Raw genomic sequence first — 22,941 nt, forward strand, 5'->3', positions numbered from 1 at the left:
TTCAGGAGAACAGCGGCGTTTATATAAATAAATTCCATATTTATGGCAGTCTTTAATATCACAGATTAAAAGGCCGGAGCCGTCTTTGTCTGACAAGCGCAGCATTTTCCAGTGTCGTCGTATGAACAGAACAATAGAAGGACGGACATTTCTGGATCAATAGGATAGAATGAGGGTTCTGGCCAATGTGTACATAGACGTGTGGCACAATGGTGGCGGCGGCTCTGCGAGGTGTCAGGGCGGGCGCTCCTCATTTTTTGGCTGATATGTTTTTTCCTTTCTCTCTCTCTCTTTTTTTATTGGCATATTTCAGTCTCCCGGGGGGATTAACATCCTGAAGCTGTGGCGCCCCGTGAGCTGGCTTCTACGGCAGTCACTTCCCAAAAACAACTCTCCTTTTCCCTTTGTTGTAGTGGATGGAGAGCAGAGATCCAGCTGCCAAAACATCTCGTCCTGCATTGTGTGAGGTGGCGACGTATTGTCAGGGATGACTAGAAAAACATTGCGAGTAACAATGGCGGATTGTGGGGAGTGAAGTCTGACCACAGACATCGCAGAAATCAAAGTCTGTGGCGCTCAAACGGTTACGTCCGCCGTGGGCACGGGTCCCGCACACTTTGGGCCTTGTTAAGAGAAATTTGTCTTTGTCCGTAGTAACCAATCAGAGTGCAGCTTTCATTTCAAATTCTGATCTGGACATATGAAACCTACGCTGTGATTGGTTGCTATGGCCAACGACAGCAGATTTTTTTCTTTTAAACTGTTTTGATAATCCTGCCCTGGTGTTTTTTTTATAAAAAATGCCAGGTTTTTCATAGTATTGTTTGTTCGACTGCATGTTTTAGGCAATTAGAATACACAATGCAGTCAGTGTCACTGTTGCATGTAGCAACCAATCACAGCACAGCTTTCATTTTACCACAGCGATAAATGAAAAGAAAGCTGACCTGTGATTGGTTGTTAGAGGTGAAAATGCCATTTTTTTTTCTGTCAGTTGCAGAAATCTTTGCTAAGGCTTTTTATGCCTCAATTTGTTGGCCTTTATCTATGTACCGTATGTGTGTATATATGTATGTGTGTGTGTATATATATATATATATATATATATATATATATATATATATATATATATATATATATATATATACAATTTCTGTATGTATATGTATATGTATATATATTTATGTATACGCGTCGGTATATGTATGTATATAATAATACCAAAGACATTCTTCCTACAAAAATATGTGTGTACTGTATGTATGTAGATATGTGTATTTAATGCAGATTTCAGCCCTCTATAGTGAACGCCAAGCTGATTATTAGATAATTTACATATGCATAGCAGGTATGTAAAGCGCCATGGAATAAATGGCGCTATAATAATAAATAATAATAATAATAATCTATGTATACGCCTCACACCCATATATAACTTTCCGGTTACACATTCCGGCTCTTGCACACGTGTTTGGATGTATTGTGGAAGTATCACAGGGTTGTGGGGCTGCAAGTTTCTGACTTCTATAAACCTAAATATGGACGACTGCTCTGAAAATCAGTACTACTCTAACTTCAGTTTTCACGGCCTTCTTCATCCGGATCGCTTTCGCTTGTAAAGTCAATTGCATATATAGCAATTCCCTAATATACAAGTTAAAGTGGAACATACAACTTTAAGAAGCGGCAACTGAAGAGTTAATTTAGCGGCTGTAACGGTGCAGAAAAGCTGTAATGACGCCATCTTCCAGGAGCGGCCCCCTACGTTGTGTCCCAATATCTGGGTGCGGAGCAGCGGCGGCCGCTCCCCTGCTCCTCTCTGACCTGGATCTTCTGCCAAGGAAGACGAGGCAGCTATTCCTGTAACAAAGGAAACAAGATAATTGTTTGCCTCGGTGAATCTTTGAACCCGACATTATTTTTAGATTTCTTTTCATGTCCTTTATTTTTTTTTTTTTAGTTTTCTCCTAAAAATAACTTTACCAGTGTATATTTAACACTTTACGCACCAGCCATTTATAAAGAAGCCTGACCCGGCCAAACCCACAACGTGGAGGATAACAATGTCAGAACCGAGAACTGCTGAGACCATACGATGCCATAAATGTAAACCATTACCGTATGGAGGCGAATTTTATGCAACCTCTCGACAAACTCCTAGAAATCGCATATAGGAGAGGTTCGGGAATCGTCTGCCAGCAGTGCCACCCTTCTACAGAGGGGGTGTCATAGATGCCGCCCTATGTGGGCTGACACAGGGGAGCCCTATAGAGACTATTATAGATGTTCTCATACATTGTGCACCTTAGATGCCATCATATGTTGCATGCTACAATTTCTCCTTAATTTGATTGCTAAAGATGCCCCTGTACATTGCCGAGTGTAGATGCCATGATGCGTCGCCTGTCAGAGATGCCATCATTATTGTGCACATGTGGCAGACAATATAAGTGACTAGCACAGATGCTACCGTACATTGTCTACCATAAATGCGCTATATAGTGACTGCTATTGGAATAGATGCTTTGGCGACCGCTGGTATGATGTTGAGTAGGCAGAGATGCTACCATTCATGTGTATAAAAAGTGCCCCATTGCCACCAATGACTCCATGGATTGACTGTCGCAAGTTCCCCTTATAGTAACTTGCACATATGACCTAATACATTGAATGCCATAGATGCCATCATGCGCTGCTTGCCCTGAGATACAGTACTGTACTCTATATTGCCTGCTATAAGTGCCCCATATTGTGACCTTCACAAATGCCTTTATACATTGCCTACAATAGATGCCACCGTGCATTTCCTCCAAGTGCTCTATAGAGTCTGCCACAGATGCCACTATGCACTGTCTGCTAAACATGCACCATACATCACCCGTCATATATGCCACCATGCACTGTCTGCTAAACATGCACCATACATCACCCGTCATACATGCCACTATGCACTGTCTGCTAAACATGCACCATACATCACCCGTCATACATGCCACCATGCACTGTCTGCTAAACATGCACCATACATCACCCGTCATAGATGCCACTATGCCACCATACATCACCCGTCATAGATGCCACTATGCACTGTCTGCTAAACATGCACCATACATCACCCGTCATACATGCCACTATGCACTGTCTGCTAAACATGCACCATACATCACCCGTCATACATGCCACTATGCCACCATACATCACCCGTCATAGATGCCACTATGCACTGTCTGCTAAACATGCACCATACATCACCCGTCATATATGCCACTATGCACTGTCTGCTAAACATGCACCATACATCACCCGTCATACATGCCACCATGCAACATGCCACTATGCCACCATACATCACCCGTCATAGATGCCACTATGCACTGTCTGCTAAACATGCACCATACATCACCCGTCATAGATGCCACTATGCACTGTCTGCTAGAGATGCCACCATACATCACCCGTCATAGATGCCACTATGCACTGTCTGCTAGAGATGCCACCATACATCACCCGTCATAGATGCCACTATGCACTGTCTGCTAGAGATGCCACCATACATCGCTCGTCATAGATGGCACTATGCACTGTCTGCTAGAGATGCCAACATACATCGCCCGTCATAGATGCAACTATGCACTGTCTGCTAGAGATGCCACCATACATGACCTGTCGTAGATGCCACTATGCACTGTCTGCTAGAGATGCCACCATACGTGACCCGTCATAGATGCCACTATGCACTGTCTGCTAGAGATGCCACCATACATGACCCGTCATAGATGCCACTATGCACTCTCTCCTAGAGATGCCACCATACATCACCCGTCATAGATGCCACTATGCACTGTTTGCTAGAGATGCCACCATACATCGCCCGTCATAGATGCCACTATGCACTGACTGCTAGAGATGCCAACATACATCGCCCGTCATAGATGCAACTATGCACTGTCTGCTAGAGATGCCACCATACATGACCTGTCGTAGATGCCACTATGCACTGTCTGCTAGAGATGCCACCATACGTGACCCGTCATAGATGCCACTATGCACTGTCTGCTAGAGATGCCACCATACATGACCCGTCATAGATGCCACTATGCACTCTCTCCTAGAGATGCCACCATACATCACCCGTCATAGATGCCACTATGCACTGTTTGCTAGAGATGCCACCATACATCGCCCGTCATAGATGCCACTATGCACTGACTGCTAGAGATGCCAACATACATCGCCCGTCATAGATGCAACTATGCACTGTCTGCTAGAGATGCCACCATACATGACCTGTCGTAGATGCCACTATGCACTGTCTGCTAGAGATGCCACCATACGTGACCCGTCATAGATGCCACTATGCACTGTCTGCTAGAGATGCCACCATACATGACCCGTCATAGATGCCACTATGCACTCTCTCCTAGAGATGCCACCATACATCACCCGTCATAGATGCCACTATGCACTGTTTGCTAGAGATGCCACCATACATCGCCCGTCATAGATGCCACTATGCACTGACTGCTAGAGATGCCACCATACATGACCCGTCATAGATGCCACTATGCACTGTCTGCTAGAGATGCCACCATACATGACCCGTCATAGATGCCACTATGCACTCTCTGCTAGAGATGCCACCATACATCGCCCGTCATAGATGCCACTATGCACTGACTGCTAGAGATGCCACCATACATCACCCGTCATATATGGCACTATGCACTCTCTGCTAGAGATGCCACCATACATGACCCGTCATAGATGCCACTATGCACTCTCTGCTAGAGATGCCACCATACATGACTCGTCATAGATGCCACTATGCACTGACTGCTAGAGATGCCACCATACATGACCTGTCATAGATGCCACTATGCACACTCTGCTAGAGATGCCACCATACATCGCCTGTCATAGATGCCACTATGCACTGACTGCTAGAGATGCCACCATACATGACCCGTCATAGATGCCACTATGCACTCTCTGCTAGAGATGCCACCATACATGACCCGTCATAGATGCCACTATGCGCTGTCTGCTAGAGATACCACCATACATCGTCCATCATAGATGCCACTATGCACTGTCTGCTAGAGATGCCACCATACATCACCAGTCATAGATGCCATAGAGATACCAACAGACATCACCCGTCAGAGATGCCACTATGCGCTGTCTGCTAAACATGCACCATACATCACCCGTCGTAGATGCCACTATGCACTGTCTGCTAGAGATGCCACCATACATTGCCCATCAGATGCCACTATGCACTGTCTGCTAGAGATGCCACCATACATCACCTGTCATAGATGCCACTATGCACTGACTGCTAGAGATGCCGCCATACATGACCCGTCATAGATGCCACTATGCACTCTCTGCTAGAGATGCCACCATACATCGCCCATCATAGATGCCACTATGCACTGTCTGCTAGAGATGCCACCATACATGACCCATCAGAGATGCCACTATGCACTGACTGCTAGAGATGCCACCATACATCGCCCGTCATAGATGCCACTATGCACTGACTGCTAGAGATGCCACCATACATGACCCGTCAGAGATGCCACTATGCACTGACTGCTAGAGATGCCGCCATACATGACCCGTCATAGATGCCACGATGCACTCTCTGCTAGAGATGCCACCATACATCGCCCGTCATAGATGCCACTATGCACTGTCTGCTAGAGATGCCACCATACATTGCTAGTCCTAGATGCCACTATGCACTGTCTGCTAGAGATGCCACCATACATTCCCCATCAGATGCTACTATGCACTGACTGCTAGAGATGCCACCATACATTGCTAGTCCTAGATGCCACTATGCACTGTCTGCTAGAGATGCCACCATACATTCCCCATCAGATGCTACTATGCACTGTCTGCTAGAGATGCCACCATATATTGCCCATCCTTGATGCCACCATACATTGCTAGTCCTAGATGCCACTATGCACTGTCTGCTAGAGATGCCACGATACATTGCTCGCCATAGATGCCGCTATGCACGGTCTGCTAGAGATGCCACCATACATTCCCCATCAGATGCTACTATGCACTGTCTGCTAGAGATGCCACCTTACATTGCCCATCCTTGATGCCACCATACATTGCTCATCATAGATGACATCATGTACTATCTGCTAGAGATGCTACTGTGCATTACCTGCCCCAGATGCCACCAAATATTGCCTGTCAGATATGCCACTATACATCTTTCATATGTGCCCATACACTATGTGCCATACATGTCACCGTACATAAGCTACAATTGCCCCGTAAAGGGACTATCACAGACGTCCCTTACATTGTGCCCACAAGGTGCTATATATAGTAATTGGCACAAATGCCACAACATTGCCTGCAACACGTTCTCCATAGCGTGACTGGCATATGTGCCAACATACCAGAGATGCCACCATACACCTGTCTGCCATTGATGCCACCGTGCATCACTTACAACCTCTGCCCTGCCCCTGCCAACCTATTATATAAATGGGGTTCGTGTCCTTTAAATTCTGCGCTTCCCTTTGTCTTTTTGTATCAGGATTGGAATAAACGGATCCAAATATTTTTGTTTAGTTTCAGTTGGCAGCGATGCCCCCGCCCCGCGCCGTTACTCCAGTCTGCTGCTTTTTACCGCGCTTTGCGACCGGAGATGACCCCGATCCTTTGTTCCATGAAAATCCCGCCACATAAAAACATGTTATTTAAATTCTTGGCAGCGGATCACACATTCCTGTGCAGTGGGCTCATGCTTATCGTTACTTTATTTTCCCTATTCTTCCTCAGTCTGTGTTTTCTGTGGTCTGCTTCCTGTGGAAAGAGAAAGATTATAATATAACGCTGTTAACCCCTCGTGCGCCAAAGGAAAACACGGCTCATTTCGCGGTGGGATTCACATCGCGCTTACATTAAATTAGAAACCACTTCGCCATTAATTTCAATATACAATGATGTCATCAATGCCATTTCTTCGGCGTGTGCCGAAATCATAGGACCCCCCCATAGAAAAACTGAGAATGGGCCCTAAGTCCCCTCTACTATTAACCCCTTTATACCATCATGGAGCGCATACAGCATTTATAAGGGTAGATACAGCGGCTCAGAACCGTCAATTCTGGCATTTCGATACTTTTCCTGTTTGATCTTTACTGTACGGGTTACATAAATGTATATTTTAATAGATCAGACGGTTGATTCAAACTTTGTTGTTTTTTTTGTTTTGAATATTTTTTACAACTTTTGTTTTTCATTATTTTTTTCTCCATCTATCTAGCTTCCCATAGATGGTGTCTGAACTGTCTGGTCCCTTGTCCTGCTCTGCCCGTATTTACACTGAGCTCGGCCGACACAAGGTAAGGTTTTAATACTAGGGACAGGATGGGAATGTTCCTATGGGTACACGTTCTTAGAATCCTAGAATGTTACAGTTAATAATAATAATCTTTATTTTTATATAGCGCTAACATATTCCGCAGCACTTTACAGGTTGCACACTTTATCGTCGCTGTCCCCGATGGGGTTCACAATCTAAGTTCCCTATCAGTATGTCTTTGGAATGTGGGAGGAAACCAGAGAACCCGGAGGAAACCCACGCAAACACAGAGAGAACATACAAACTCTTTGCAGATGTTGTCCAGGGAACCCAAGACTCCAGCGCTGCAAGGCTGCAGTGCTAACCACTGACCTACAAGGGTCATCGTGTCCAATCCCCTGCTCAATGCAGTAGTCACTAAACCATCTCAGACAGATGTCTGTCCGGCCTCTGGTTGAAGACTTCCATTGAAGGAGAACTCACCACCTCTCGTTGCCGCCTGTTCCACTCATTGATCACCCTCACTGTCAAAAAGGTTTTTCTAATATCTAATCTGTATCTTCTCCCTTTCAGTTTCATTCCATTGCTTCTCGTGTTTCCATGTGCAAATGTGAATATTGATGATCCCTCTACACTGTAACAGCCCCTCAGATATTTGTAGACAGCTATTAAGTCTTCTCTTAGCCTTTTTTTGCAAGCTAAACATTCCCAGATCCTTTAACCGTTCCTCGGAGGACATAGTTTGCAGTCCGCTCATCATGCTGGTGGCTCTTCTCTGAACTTGATACAGTTTTTCAATATAATTTTTAAAGATGTGGTGTCCAGAACAGAACTGTATTCCAGAGGAGACCTGACCAAGGAGGAGTAGAGGGGAATAATTACTTCACCCGATCTTGACTCCATACTTCTCTTACTACATCCTAGAACTGTTTGCCTTTTTGCTGCTGCATCACACTGTTGACTTATGTGCAGTCTGTGATCTATTAGTATACCAAACTCTTTTTCACTCGTGCTGTTGCTTAGTTCTATTCCTCCCATTCTATAGATTTAATTTTCGTTTTTACACTTTTTTAATCAAAATAGTGTTAAGTAAATGCTCTTTCTTATTTACATGTACTATTACTGTTCACTTATTTACTTACTACAGGGTGTATGCTCATTTGTTTTTCTACGGTTTTAGGCTTTACGAGAATAAGAAGACGGCAGAGGTGGTGCTGCGAGCTCCAATGGCAATGTCTGGCACCCAGAATGCAGCTGATACTACTGAAAATAGTAGTCTCAGCACCTTAGCCTGCTCCATACTCCTGCATCTTCAGTTGTACATGTTGCGTCCTGCAGTTTTAAGGTATTACAGATGACGTCTACCCTAATATTTCTGTATTGGGGTCTTTGTCTTTTGGAATCGATAAATAATATATATATTTTTTTCAAACTTCAGTCACCACTAGGGGAAGCTACTTGCATATGGATTTAGGTTGGTAGCATTAAACGGGTTGTCCGGTACTTTTCTACTGATGTCATCACTATCTGATCAGTGGGGTACCGCCGATGAGCTTTTCCTGGTGCCAGTGGCGGCTAGATTTGTTGAATTGTGCAGCTACATCTGTTCTGCAGGGTACTATACATCCACCCTCTATTCAGATCAATAAAGGGTGGTTGTGCAGAACCTGGTCTATTCAGTTGGCATTGCTGTGCAGCTCACAACTGGGCACATGCGGCCGCTGCCTCTGGGAGCAGCTGATTAGTGGGGGTTCCAGGTGTTGCACCCCCCACTGATCAAATACTAATGATCTATTCCAACGATAGGAGATCAACATAAAAGTCCTGGACAATCCCTTTAAATGTATTTGTAGCTGTTTGCAGTGAGCTCCCTCTAGTGGTGGTTGTTTTAATACCAGGCCATACGGAAAAAAAACAGCAGTTCAGCATTAGGCGCTGGATTTTTTTTGTTTTTCTTTAAGTGCAGCGCTACATTTTGCTGGGAAGGTTTATAAGAGTAAAACCTGGTGACAAGTTTGGTTAAGGAAAGGGCAACACATGTTAATTTTACTGCAGCCTTCTCTCCTAGTGTTTTACATCTTCATTGTCCCTGCAGTCAGGTCCCTGTTGGTCAAAAGAGACATCCGAGCAGGCGAGATGATGTGATACAGTAGGAAGGTCCTGGCAGGGTAATACCCAGACATTTCTTATATCTGTAGAAATCATCAGAGTAAGGTTTTCACATGGAAATCCTAAAATGACCAATCCGTCTGCACCTCTGACATCATCTATTGTTGGGAAACTCTAACAAATTCATTGGCAGCCAAAATAAAAGCCTGAGAAATCATTGCAAAACTTTTTTTTTTTTTCTTTTAATTTATACTGTAAATAATCTTTATTGTTCATACATTCAGTCCTTTGTGGGGTTTTCTCTGTTTAGGTTGAGTCTTGGTGGGAGAAAAGAAAGCGCAGGTCGTGTCCGTGAAGTGTCTCCTGATAGAAAACGCTCTTAACAAATCTGCACCATACACTTCAGGAACAAAATAAGTTATTCTAAAAACCCACCCAAGAAACGAAAAACTGCTCCGAAACCCCCACAAAGAAGGATCGTTTCCTGATTGCGAATCCACTAGAAAGTTGTCATTTCTGACTGCCCTAAAAAAAAAAACCAACTCTGTGTGCACATCGCCCGAGCCTTCTGATCAGTCTCCAATGCTGAGCTGATCATTACAGCAGTGATTCTATCTCTAGAAGTCCATCGTTCATTAGGTGATTGCTATTTATGCAGTTCCCTCCTAAACTTGAATTCATTCATATACAATAAAACCCCGGGTGAGCGGCTGCCTAGAGAAATGGCTCCGGCTCCTCCACGACTCTGATTTGTGAATTCCCCTCATGGTCTGTGACTGATTTATGAGGAATTTTTTAGTCCTGACCCGAGTCGACGTTTATTATTTGCATTTTACAGTTTATGAAGCCTGGAGGTAAAATCAATTAGTCTTTGTAGCCAGGAGATCAACAGCTGCACCGAATCCCTCTTGTGGCAACGGACGTCTCATCACTTGTTCTGCAATCAGATGCTTTATTAAAAGTCTGTTAGAATATTATGCTTGTTGCCCAGATAACGCTTATACTCATTGGGAGTGTATATATGTGTGTGTCCATGTATATATGAAATGTACTAGCTGTTTCCAGCCAGCTAACGCTCGTCACGCTCATTGCTATCTAATTAACGCTGCTGGTGAAGAAAACTAAAGTAAATAATGACAACATTCAATAGCGCTTACGCAGGTGGTAAATTGACTAAAAATGAAGTTAATAACAATAATAATCATTAAAAATCTGAATAATACTAATAATACATTTTATTCACAGTGTAAAATCACTGGGGACGGAGCCTCTTGTGGTAATGTGTGGGGAAGGAGCCTCGTGTGGTAATGTCTGGGGATGGAGCCTCTTGTTGTAATGTGTGGGGACGGAGCCTCATGTGGTAATGTGTGGGGATGGAGCTTCGTGTGGTAATGTGTGTGTGGACGGAGCCTCGTGTGGTAATGTGTGGGGATGGAGCCTCGTGTGGTAATGTGAGGGCATGAAATTATGTATGGTAATGTGGTGGGAGGGCGGGATTATGTGTGGTAATGTGGTGGGGGCAGGATTGTGTGTGGTGATGTGGTGGGGGGCGGGATTGTGTGTGGTGATGTGGTGGGGGCGCGATTGTGTGCGGTAATGGGGTGGGGGGGAATGTGTGTGGTGATGTGGTGGGAGGCGGAGCTACTGTGCAGGGGGCGGGATTAGCGAGTAATCACGATGCTATATATATATATATATATAGATAAAGAAAAATGAGTGCAGCACAACGCTCACCAATGGGTGCCAGGCCTCCTAGAAAAGACCGTCCTCATGTCCATCCAAGTAATATGCTAGGCAAAAAACGGAAGGCAGCACTCCAATAGGTAATGAAGGTGAAAAAAGCTGTGAAGTTTATTTCAGACCCACATCTCGCGACGTTTCGGCTCGCTCTGAGCCTTTCTCAAGCAGTGGGTGGTAACAAGTTGTGTCCTTATATACATATACCATACACTCATTTACATAGTAAATAGCCATACATATGCTTACAGATATTATAATAAGTTTACATTATACTTAATAAACGCTCCATGTGTTATTTTAGTGATTAAAAGTGCAATGTGCTAAAGTGCCATAAGACTTTTCCTGCATCCACATTCCCAATGGTATTTCTACTTTTACGGCTGTTTATATTTTATTCTCTCATACATATATAATGATTCATAATCGCTGATATTAGCATAACATAGTGCTTACCCCGCTGTACAGGTTGTGTCACATGGAGGACTATATCGCCGCTGAATTCGGCGTTCTCTAGAGTTTACTGCGCATGTCAGGGCTTCCCATATCCACGTGGTGTGGAGCCAGCCAGTGAGATTGCACATACTCCTTCCTACTACTAGCGCCTGCGCATAAGGACATTATCTGCCCCATACTTCCATCTTAGTTGTGGCAGCGCCGACTTCTGTGTGGTATACAGCGGAGCTCTATAACTGATGTTCCTCCGCACTGTGGTAATGTCTGGGGACGGAGCCTCTTGTTGTAATGTGTGGGGACGGAGCCTCATGTGGTAATGTGTGGGGATGGAGCTTCGTGTGGTAATGTGTGTGTGGACGGAGCCTCGTGTGGTAATGTGTGGGGATGGAGCCTCGTGTGGTAATGTGAGGGCATGAAATTATGTATGGTAATGTGGTGGGAGGGCGGGATTATGTGTGGTAATGTGGTGGGGGCAGGATTGTGTGTGGTGATGTGGTGGGGGGCGGGATTGTGTGTGGTGATGTGGTGGGGGCGCGATTGTGTGCGGTAATGGGGTGGGGGGGAATGTGTGTGGTGATGTGGTGGGAGGCGGAGCTACTGTGCAGGGGGCGGGATTAGCGAGTAATCACGATGCTATATATATATATATATATATATATATATATATATATATATATATATATATATATATATATATATATATATATATAATATGCATAAATGACATAGGTGCTGATAGTACTGCTTTCCTCTCTCTTTCCAAATTATGTAAGTACAGATAGCATTGATTCCCTATCGCCTTCTGTAAATTATGTGGTTTCAGATAGTACTGACTCTCTCTGTAAATGATGTGTATACAGATAGTACTGCCTTCCTGTCTCTTTCTGTAAATGATGTGGATACAGATAGTACTGCCTTCCTGTGTCTTTCTGTAAATGATGTGGATACAGATAGTACTGCCTTCCTGTCTCTTTCTGTAAATGATGTGGATACAGATAGTACTGCCTTCCAGTCTCTTTCTGTAAATGATGTGGATACAGATAGTACTGCCTTCCCGCCTCTCTCTGTAAATGATGTGGATACAGATAGTACTGCATTCCTGTCTCTCTCTGTAAATGATGTGGATACAGATAGTACTGCATTCCTGTCTCTCTCTGTAAATTATGTGGGTACAGAGAGCATTGAATTCCTGTCGCTTTCTGTAAATAACATAGGTACTGATAGTACTGCCTCTTTGTCTTCCCCCCCCCCCATAAACTATCAGTACCTATGTTATTTACAGAAAGCGATAGGAAGTCCATGCTCTCTGTACCCACATCATTTACAGAAAGAGACAGGAAGGCAGTACTATCTGTACCTACATAGTTTACGGGGGAGACACAGAGACAGTACTATGTACTGTAGGTACAGATATTACTGTCTCTATTTGTAAATTCTGTAGGTACAGATAGAGAGAGAGAGAACTCCCGCTCTCATAATGTGGATACAGATAGTACTGGCTTCCTGTATCTTTCTGTAAATGATGTGGGTACAGACAGCATTAACTCCCTATTACTTTCTGTAAATTATGGCGATACAGATATTGCTGTCTGTCTCTCGCTGTAGATGATCTAAATTCACATAGTTCTGCCTGACTCTACCAGTACGTAATTTGGGTACAGATAGTACTGCGTTCCTGTCTCTCTCTGTGTATGATGTAGGTACAGATGGCACTGACTCCCTATAGCTTTCTGTAGATAACATATTACTGCCCCTCCCCATAAACGACGTTGGTTCAGATAGTACTGCGTTCCTGTCTCTATCTGTAACAAGTAAATACAGACAGCCTTGACTCCCCATTGTTTGTGAATGATGTAGTTGATAGTACTGCCTCCCATAAATATACAGTTGTATCATCTTTCATTAACTCTGTTCATGTTCTACATTTTCTGAAATCTATATTATACCCGGTATCTTCCTTCGTGGTGATTGACGCCCTGTTGTCAGCAGCCATAAAGCAACAAGTGACCTCAGCTTCGTAATAAAGATCTATAATAGACCAGGTCAGTAGGTAATGTCCCAGGGAGAATGGACATCAGCGCTGACCGTATGGATTATTGGCCACCTTGCTGAATGCACCTTGTGGCCTAGGCTTATATAATATCAAACGGGACTTTATGGGGAGGGGGCATTGGCATGAATTTGTTTATAACTTATTCTATGCTGTAACAAAGATGACAACACATAAATATTTTGTATATTTACTTCTGTTTAGTTGCCAAGAGCAAATAGACGAGTCCCTTAGAGCTATATGGCCATTAATTTTGAAGTCATATGTCACTCAATTACCTACTTTATGATAAATTGCATCCTTTGATCTGACCAAAGGGTAGCATGCAGGCTGAGTGGTTAATTTCAGAAATAATGCCACGATTAATGTCACTACCCCTTTGCCCAGGGCTCGCCAAGTTATGTGGCAACACATTTGGATTGTAAGGCAGTACTCTTTTTCTTTATCGCCTCTCATTGGGGGACACAGGAACCATGGGTGTATGCTGCTGCCACTAGGAGGCTGACACTATGCAAATAAAAAAATTAGCTCCTCCTCTGCAGTGTACACCCCACCGACTGGCATTATACTCTTCAGTTTTAGCTTAGTGTCAGTAGGAGGTGGACACGGGTCTTTCATTAGACCCTTATCTACCTCAATGTGCGTCGTTTTCTTTCAGGTTTTTCGGAAGGGATACAGGGTGAGCAGTCACACCTGTAGTCCCACAAGCGGACTATGAGTACGGCGTGTACTGCCACCCCGTATCCTCATAGATCCCACACCAGGACCAAGATCCTAGCACACAAGCGTGCTTAGAAGTCCGGTCCTGGCTCCGTCCCCCACCCACTCGCCCACCAGAGCCTGTCGGTTGGAGGAGACGAGGACGTCCATCAGCCCTGGATGTCTCACCCTCTTTTAAGGTTAGTACGGCGTGGGATGTTTTTTAGGTGAGTATTTCCCCTATCCCATCCCAGATCCTTGTTAGGGGGGGGATTCTTGTTAAGGGCTCCCAGACGGTGACCCTCTCTTACCCGGTCATCGCCTGTATCCTTGCGGCGCGGTCGATTTTTTATCGGTTCCTGGAGTTCCAAGCATTCTCCCCATTCTGCAAGGGCCTTCTGCTCCAGTGCGGGGCCCTTTTCTGGCCGCAGCGCTCTCTCTTCTTTCTTGGCAGCTTTTGGCTGCTGTTCGCTCCTTTCCGCGGCGGTTTTTCTCTGGGCACAGTCCTCAGCGCAGCAGCCCCGCAGTCTATCGCGCTGCTTATCGCTGCAGCGCATTGCTCCGGCGCCGCAGGAGGTGGATCTGCGGCGCCCTTCAGCGGCGCAGCCTGGCAGGCTGCGGCGCCTGTGCCGCCAGCCTCCCGTCGCGGCGCACTGCTCCGGCGCCGCAGGAGGTGGATCTGCGGCGCCCTTCAGCGGCGCAGCCTAGCAGGCTGCGGCGCCTTTGCCGCCAGCCTCCCGTCGCGGCGCATAGTTCCGGCGCTCTATACCGGCGCCGCGGCTCGTTTCCCGGCCGCCGGTTCCTAATTTAGGCCCCGGCTTCGGCCGGGGCCTACTTCCGGTCTTCGGATCTGTCACTTCCGCCTCTGCGGGCGGGCTTTTTCCCGCCCGACATACTGTGACCTGCCCACCGGCGCCTCTGCGTCTAGCTCCGCCCCCTTCCTTGTGGGACACTCGTCTGGTGTGAGCATCGCTTCACACCACAGCAGCAGCCCTTGCAGTGCCTCACGCAGCGCTCCTTCGGCATCTTCTGTGAGCTCAGCACCTGGGGACTTCTCCACCAAGGACAAGTGGGACATCTTCCAGGACCGGGTCCGTGAGTAGCTGCACTGCAGTCTGACACCCCCCTCTGCCCTCTGTCCCCTAACCAACTGGCATCTTCAGGGTCCCTCAAAATGTCTTCCTCTAAAGGGGGCCGCTCTCGCCCCCCTACTTCTTCTTCATCTACTACCTTAGTCACGTACTTTGCATGTTCGTCCTGTAACAGCAAACTTCCCTCAGGTCAGTCCTCCCCGCTGTGTCAGTCCTGCAGCAACCCGATTGTTCCCACCGCCCAGGATCCCCCGGCTGTTCCGCCCGAGAGTGATCCCCCCATCCCAGGCTGGGCCGCTTCTCTGTCACAATCGGTGGCCGATTTAACGCGGGTGTCTCAAACCCTGGTGTCCGCGCTGGATCGGTTACCCCTGCAGACCCCTGCAGTGGCCAGCGGGTCGCAGGAACCGCCGCCCGAGCCCTCCTTGATTAGCCACAAAAGGTCCAGACAGGAACGTCGGTCTGAGTCCTCTTCGCGTTCCATCTCGCCGCACGGCCCTCCCCCGCGGTTGGTGTCGCACCGTTCCTCCTCCCCTGAGTCAGGCGAGGCTTTATCTGATGCGCCCTCAGAGGAGATGTCGGAGTTGGATCCTAGCCAAATCGCCACCATGAGTGAGTCGGTCCAGAACCTCATTCGGGCTATAAACCAAACCTGTGGCATTAAGGATCCCTCTACGGAACCCGCAGATCAGGCGGTTTCGTTTAGACGGGCCAAACCACCTTCAAGATTTTTTGCCCCTCATCCTGAATTCGAGGAAATCCTGGCCAGAGAGAGAGAGAATCCGACCAGACGTTTTCAGAGGGGAAAACGCCTGGGGGTGTTATATCCTTTTTCACCAGATCTTACCGCCAATTGGACGGTCTCTCCCTCGGTGGATCCACCTGTGTCCAGGCTGTCCACCAACACGGTGCTCCCACTGTCCGGCGGAGCGTCTCTGAAGGATTCTAACGACAGAGTTATAGAATCCTTCGCAAAATCTGCCTTCGAAGCGGCTTCAGCAGCGCTATGCCCGGCCTTTGCTTCCACTTGGGCCTCAAAATCCATCTCAAAATGGGCCAAGGATCTGCGGCGAGGTATCCTGGACGGGGCTCCTCCAGCGCAATTAGCGGAACTTGCCAACCAGATTTCCCACGCTGGTGAATACCTGGTTTCAGCCTCCCTGGATGTCGCCTCTTGTGCGGCTCAGGCTTCCAGCAATGCCGTTGCCATCCGCCGGACCGTTTGGCTCAAGGCCTGGCAGGCGGACTTGTCCTCCAAAAAGTCCCTCACTAGTCTGCCCTTCCAGGGCTCTCGTCTCTTTGGTTCCCAGCTGGACCAGATCATTAAGGACGCCACTGGGGGCACAAGTTCCCTTCTCCCCCAGGCTAAACCTCGTCGCCCTCCTCCTAGACGGCAGTTTCGCTCGTTCCGGCCTTTTCGTCGCTTCGCTGCGTCAAACTCCTTTTCCCAGCAGCAACAGAGGCCACAGGCACGTCAAGAGAAGAAGGCGGTGTCCTTCAGGCCCACTCCGTCCTGGCGTCCTCGCTATTCCCAGGGTAGATCGTCCAGGCCCAGGACTGGAAGATCCACTTCCGCATGACTCTCGGCAAGACTCCAGCCCGACTCCCAGGTTGGGGGGCCGTCTTCTCCGTTTCAGGGACGTCTGGATTTCCGCAGTAGAGGATGCATGGGTCAGGGAAGTTGTGTCTTCGGGATACAAAATAGAGTTCGCCTCCCGACCCAGAGATCGTTTCTTCCAATCTCGTCCTCCAAAAGATCCCGCTTTGGTTCCGGGCTTCTTCGCAGCCATCGCTTCTCTGCTCAAATCCGGGGTAATCGTTCCCGTCCCAGAAAAGGAACGGTACACGGGTTTCTACTCGAACCTCTTTGTGGTACCGAAAAAAGACGGCAAGGTTCGTCCCATTCTGGACCTCAAATTGTTGAACAGGAGGGTTCGCCTGAGACACTTCAGGATGGAATCCCTTCGTTCAGTAATTGCTTCCATGGAGGCTCAGGAATTTCTATGCTCTATAGATATCCAGGACGCCTACCTACATGTTCCAATATTTCCCGGACATCACCGTTTCCTGCGCTTCGCAGTGCAACAAGATCATTTTCAGTTCGTCGCCCTGCCGTTCGGTCTCGCAACCGCGCCAAGGGTGTTCACGAAAATCATGGCGGCGCTGATGGCCATTTTGAGAGTCAGAGGCTTGGTTCTGTTTCCATACCTCGACGACATCCTCATCAAGGCTCCGTCCTTTGCTCAGGCCCACGAAAGCTTGTCCATTGTTCTCGACACCTTATCCCGTTTCGGATGGCTGGTCAACCGGAAGAAGTCCTGCCTTATTCCTTCTCAGCGCATCATCTTTCTGGGCATGCTCTTCGACACTCGTCAGTCCAGAGTCTTCCTTCCCAAGGACAAGAGATCCACCCTTTGTCGGGACATTCTCTTGCTCCAGGGTCCTCGGCCTCCCTCCCTCCGATCGGCCATGAAGGTTCTGGGGAGGATGGTAGCTACCTTGGAAGCGATTCCCTTCGCCCAATTCCATTCTCGACCCCTTCAGCAAGCCATTCTGTCTCAGTGGGACAGGTCGGTCTTCTCCCTGGATCGGCCGATCAGACTCTCCTTTCGGGTCAAGCGGTCTCTCAACTGGTGGCTGACGTCTCCTCTCATCTCCCAGGGCAGGTCCTTCCTTCCGGTTCACTGGCAGGTGGTGACAACGGATGCCAGCCTGATCGGCTGGGGTGCGGTTTTTCGCCACCTGACGGTTCAGGGCCGTTGGTCGCTGCAGGAGTCCGCGCTGCCGATCAACGTCCTCGAAATTCGGGCCATCTTTCTGTCCCTCCGCCATTGGGAAAGGATTCTCAAGGGCCTTCCAGTCCGGATCCAGACGGACAATGCCACGGCTGTGGCATATGTCAACCATCAGGGGGGGACTCGGAGCTCCTTGGCCCTTGCCGAGGTGTCCAAGATCCTCCTTTGGGCAGAGGCAACGGTTCCGGTGATATCCGCGGTGCATATCCCCGGCGTAGAAAACTGGGCCGCCGACTTCCTCAGCCGCGAGGGTCTCGCGGCAGGGGAATGGTCCCTGCATCCGGAGGTCTTCCATCAGATTTGTCTTCGATGGGGAACTCCGGATGTGGATCTCACGGCGTCTCGGATCAACAGGAAGGTTCCACAATTCGTCTCCAGGTCACGCGATCCTCTTGCAGTGGGCGTCGATGCTCTGGCCATTCCTTGGTCACAGTTCGAGATGCCCTATCTGTTCCCACCCCTTCCATTACTTCCCAAACTGTTGAAGAAGATCAAAGCGGAAGGGGTGCCGGTCATCCTGATCGCCCCGGATTGGCCCAGGAGAGCTTGGTTCGCGGAGCTCGTCAACCTTCTCGCGGACGCTCCCTGGTGCCTTCCAGACAGGCCCGATCTGCTGTCCCAGGGTCCGATCTGCCACCCGAATTCTCGGTCGCTCAGTTTAACGGCGTGGCTGTTGAGACCGCGGTTCTAAGAGCGTCCGGCCTTTCGGACCGGGTGATTCACACCATGATTCAGGCTCGGAAGCCTTCGTCTTCCAGGATCTACTACCGCACCTGGAAGGCCTACTTCCGTTGGTGCGAGTCCAACCGCGTGCCGCCTATGGTTTTTTCCCTGCCTTCTCTTTTGGCCTTCCTTCAGGCAGGACTGGATTCGGGCCTGGCTCTTAGTTCCCTGAAGGGTCAGGTCTCTGCGCTTTCCATCCTCTTTCAGAAGACCTTGGCCTCTCGGCCACAGATTAAGACCTTCTTTCAGGGGGTAGCCCACGCCGTCCCGCCGTACAGGGCCCCTGTGGAGGCATGGGACCTAAACCTGGTACTGGACGTTTTGAAGGTTTCTCCCTTTGAACCTCTTAGGGAGATTCCTCTATCAGTTTTATCTTGGAAGGTGGCCTTTCTTGTGGCCATCACGTCCATTCGCCGCGTTTCCGAGCTGGCGGCACTGTCTTGCCGCCCTCCGTTTTTGGTCATTCACCAGGACAAGGTGGTCTTCCGACCTCCACCTTCTTTTCTTCCTAAGGTGGTTTCCACCTTCCACCTCAACGAGGACATCGTTCTACCTTCCTTTTGTCCAGCTCCGACTCATCCTCTGGAGCGATCATTGAACAAGCTGGACCTAGTCAGGGCAGTGAGGATTTATCTGGATAGAACATCCTCTTTCCGGAAGACGGATTCATTTTTCGTCATTCCTGAGGGCACGCGCAGAGGCCAGCCGGCTTCTAAAGCGACTATTGCTCGCTGGATCAGAACGGCAATTTTGGAGGCTTACCGGGTCAAGAACAGAGTGCCCCCTCCTGGGATTAAGGCTCACTCTACCCGGGCAGTCGGCGCCTCCTGGGCGGTGCACCACAGGGCTTCCGCCCTACAGCTTTGCAAAGCGGCAACTTGGTCTTCCATCCACACGTTCGCCAAATTTTACAAGGTCCATACCTACGCATCGGCGGACGCCAGCCTAGGCAGAAGGATCCTGCAGGCGGCAGTGGTGAGTCCTCTGACCTGATGGAAGTCTGTTTTCCCGCCCTTGGGACTGCTTTAGGACGTCCCATGGTTCCTGTGTCCCCCAATGAGAGGCGATAAAGAAAACAGGATTTTTGGTTGCTTACCGTAAAATCTGTTTCTTGAAGCCTCCATTGGGGGACACAGCTCCCTCCCAATGTTTTCTGTTGTTATCTGTTCTATGACTGTTCTCACGTTACAGTTCTCAAGTTTGTGGTTATGGTTTTTCAACCTTGTTTCATTATCTCCTACTGCTTTCTCACTAACTGAAGAGTATAATGCCAGTCGGTGGGGTGTACACTGCAGAGGAGGAGCTAATTTTTTTATTTGCATAGTGTCAGCCTCCTAGTGGCAGCAGCATACACCCATGGTTCCTGTGTCCCCCAATGGAGGCTTCAAGAAACAGATTTTACGGTAAGCAACCAAAAATCCTGTTTTTTTGCCACTGGAGGGCAGCAGAGTCCCACTGTCTCCATTGTGCACACAGCAGTGTTTGTATTTAGTGGAAGATACAAGAAAGCAATTGCACAATATAAATTGAAATCTTTCACTTTCTACATCTTAATGGCTGCTTTTTTTTTTATTCCAAAGGACTCTACAGAGAACTAATGCAGTTTGTTGAGACCATGCTATGTAACATAGGGGAGCCATAGTAAGGATTAAACCATTTCTTCTCTCTCCATGCCCTTCAGTTCCCCAACTCCAGAGTTACTGACAATAATGGGGAGTCTTGCAGAGGTTCTAACCATCCAAAGCTGTGAAAACTAACCCCCCCAAAACAATGGTAGAATTGCTTCAACAAAATAGGAACTTTTTTTTACTTGTTTTTAACCTTATTATATGCAAAAGTGAGAAATGTCCTTCAAAACTACAACTCGTCCAGCAAAAATACAAGCCTCCCTACGTCTCTGTTGACAGAAAAATAGAATAAAAAAAAGCTATGGCTCTTGTAAGAAAAGGACTTAAAAACGAAACGGCAAAAACAAAAGGAGCTAAGTCAGTAAAGTAATGATATGTTTTTGCTATTGTGTAACATTTAATCCGTGTTTGTTAACAGAAAAATTCTGCATCTTCCCAATATAGTTGGGTTCTTATCTTTTGCTCTGCTTGTATCCGTGAATGGCAACACTTTCTTTTTACATGCAGATGCTGAAAACTTGAACAGCTGAGGGTTTGTTACAATTTCATCCACGTCATCCATCAGTAACACAAACCTCTCTTGGTGAGATATTTTGCTACAATGTATCAGTGCAGGATAAGTATCAGCATGGGCTATAACTCAGAGGATTGTCTCGGCTGCTCGGCTTTTTTGTGATGGATCTGGTTCTATACTTAAGTATTTTGTGTTTGTTTTATAAATATATTGTATGACATTTCTTCTCAAATGTTCCACGTTTGTATTTTTCTCCCATCCTTGGGCTTCTATTGTCCTCTTTTGTCAGCCAGAACAATTTCCATACAATTTCCCTGTTATCTCTTTTCTTTATTGTGTTTGCTTTTATGAGACCAGAATGAATTGCCGCAGATTTATATAAGAATCTCCATTTCTATAAGTGTCAGAATGCTAATCCGAGCGTCAACAGCGAAAACCATTTACATGGAAAATAGCCGCAAGGCTTCGATTATAGAACGGAAATTGTAACTTTAATTGAACAGAAGGGTAAGAAAAATGTGGAATTAACACTTTATATTATGGTTCCTTATAAGTGAGTGTTCGGTAATTCTCATAATACAGAATATTTAATAATCCAGAACGTGTCGGAATAGAAGAAACTATCTGCACATCGTTTTGTCCTCTGAGTTGTTTTAATTTTGCTGCTATTGGAGTTTTAACGACTTTCCACATTCTCGAAGGATATGCGGCACGGACCCGTGTGCATTGACGCAACAAGATGAACTGGTAGAAATAACGCAGGAATGGAAACTAGTGGACCACAGGAAAGCTAGAGGTTCAGAAAAGAAGCAAAGGTTGTATGATGTAACCAAGTCCAGCTGACCAGCAGATCTGGGTATTACAGGGACTCACTGGTAACGATGTAGCAGAGCTTGGTGTATCAGGGGACTCACAAGTGGTGATGCAGCAGAGCCCAGCAACAGAACAGATTTTGCTACGTCAGAAGACTCACAAATGAAGGTGCATTAGAGCCAGCAAAGTTCTAGCATACGATGCACAAAAGTTACCTGAATACTTGCCAGCAATCTTTCCTAGGTTAGATACCAATGGTCCGCTTAAAAAAAGAAACAAACCTGAGACCTCCTACTCTGGTCTTTGTTTCTGAACTCGCCCATTCAAGTGAATGAATCATTAAATGGAACCTGGCACCAGGTTTTCCCAGGTTAAAGTACTGCCGCCACCTCTACCACCTGTTTTACAGTATTCTAAGAACACCTCTGAATAACACCAAAAATATGTTTTCTAGTGCCCCGGTGCAGTCTGATGGGCGTCTCTGGTCTTGATCCGGCTCCCTCTCACTGGTGGCAAACCCTGGCCTTTCTCTTGCTTCATGCGGATGATGTATCCTACGACATCCGCACAATGTCCACCAATCGCCCTCCTGCACAGATATACGCCGGTCTGCCCGCAGAAGGGAAGAGCAAAAAACTGTAATGCGCAGGCACCAGGAGAGGATAAAGAGCGCTGATGACCTGAACGTAAAGCTGGCACAGGGCAGAGCGATATTCGCCTGCGCGGTAGAACAATGGATGACACTGTATGGATGACGGATGCGCCATCTACATGAAGCAAGGAACGATGACTGTTTGCGACCAGCGAATAGGCCCCGGATCAAGACCAGAGACGCCTATCAGACCGGACCGTGCCATAAGGGGGCATTATAAAATATATTTTTGGGGCTATGCAGATATACATCTTCCTAGAATACTGTAAAACAGGCGATAGAGGTGGCGGCAGTATTTTATGTTGGGGAAAACCTGGTGACAGGTTCCCTTTAAA

At 47.2% G+C, this 22,941-nt stretch overlaps 1 long non-coding RNA gene across 3 annotated transcripts in view; it reads left to right on the forward strand.

Annotated features, from left to right (window-relative positions):
- The window catches only part of LOC138647396 (uncharacterized), a 144,792-nt gene extending 122,454 nt beyond the window's left edge, over nt 1-22,338 (forward strand). For 2 of the 3 annotated variants that reach the window (XR_011314955.1, XR_011314956.1), the window contains 3 exons: nt 7,301-7,874; nt 8,520-8,684; nt 21,135-22,338. This is a non-coding gene — a long non-coding RNA (uncharacterized lncRNA). The remainder of the gene's footprint in view (nt 1-7,300; nt 7,875-8,519; nt 8,685-21,134) is intronic. The other variant, XR_011314957.1, reaches the window with a different exon arrangement.
- The last annotated feature ends 603 nt before the right edge of the window (nt 22,339-22,941 follow it).

Source organism: Ranitomeya imitator, chromosome 8 (genome assembly GCF_032444005.1).
Source record: "Ranitomeya imitator isolate aRanImi1 chromosome 8, aRanImi1.pri, whole genome shotgun sequence".
Classification (NCBI taxonomy): domain Eukaryota; kingdom Metazoa; phylum Chordata; class Amphibia; order Anura; family Dendrobatidae; genus Ranitomeya; species Ranitomeya imitator.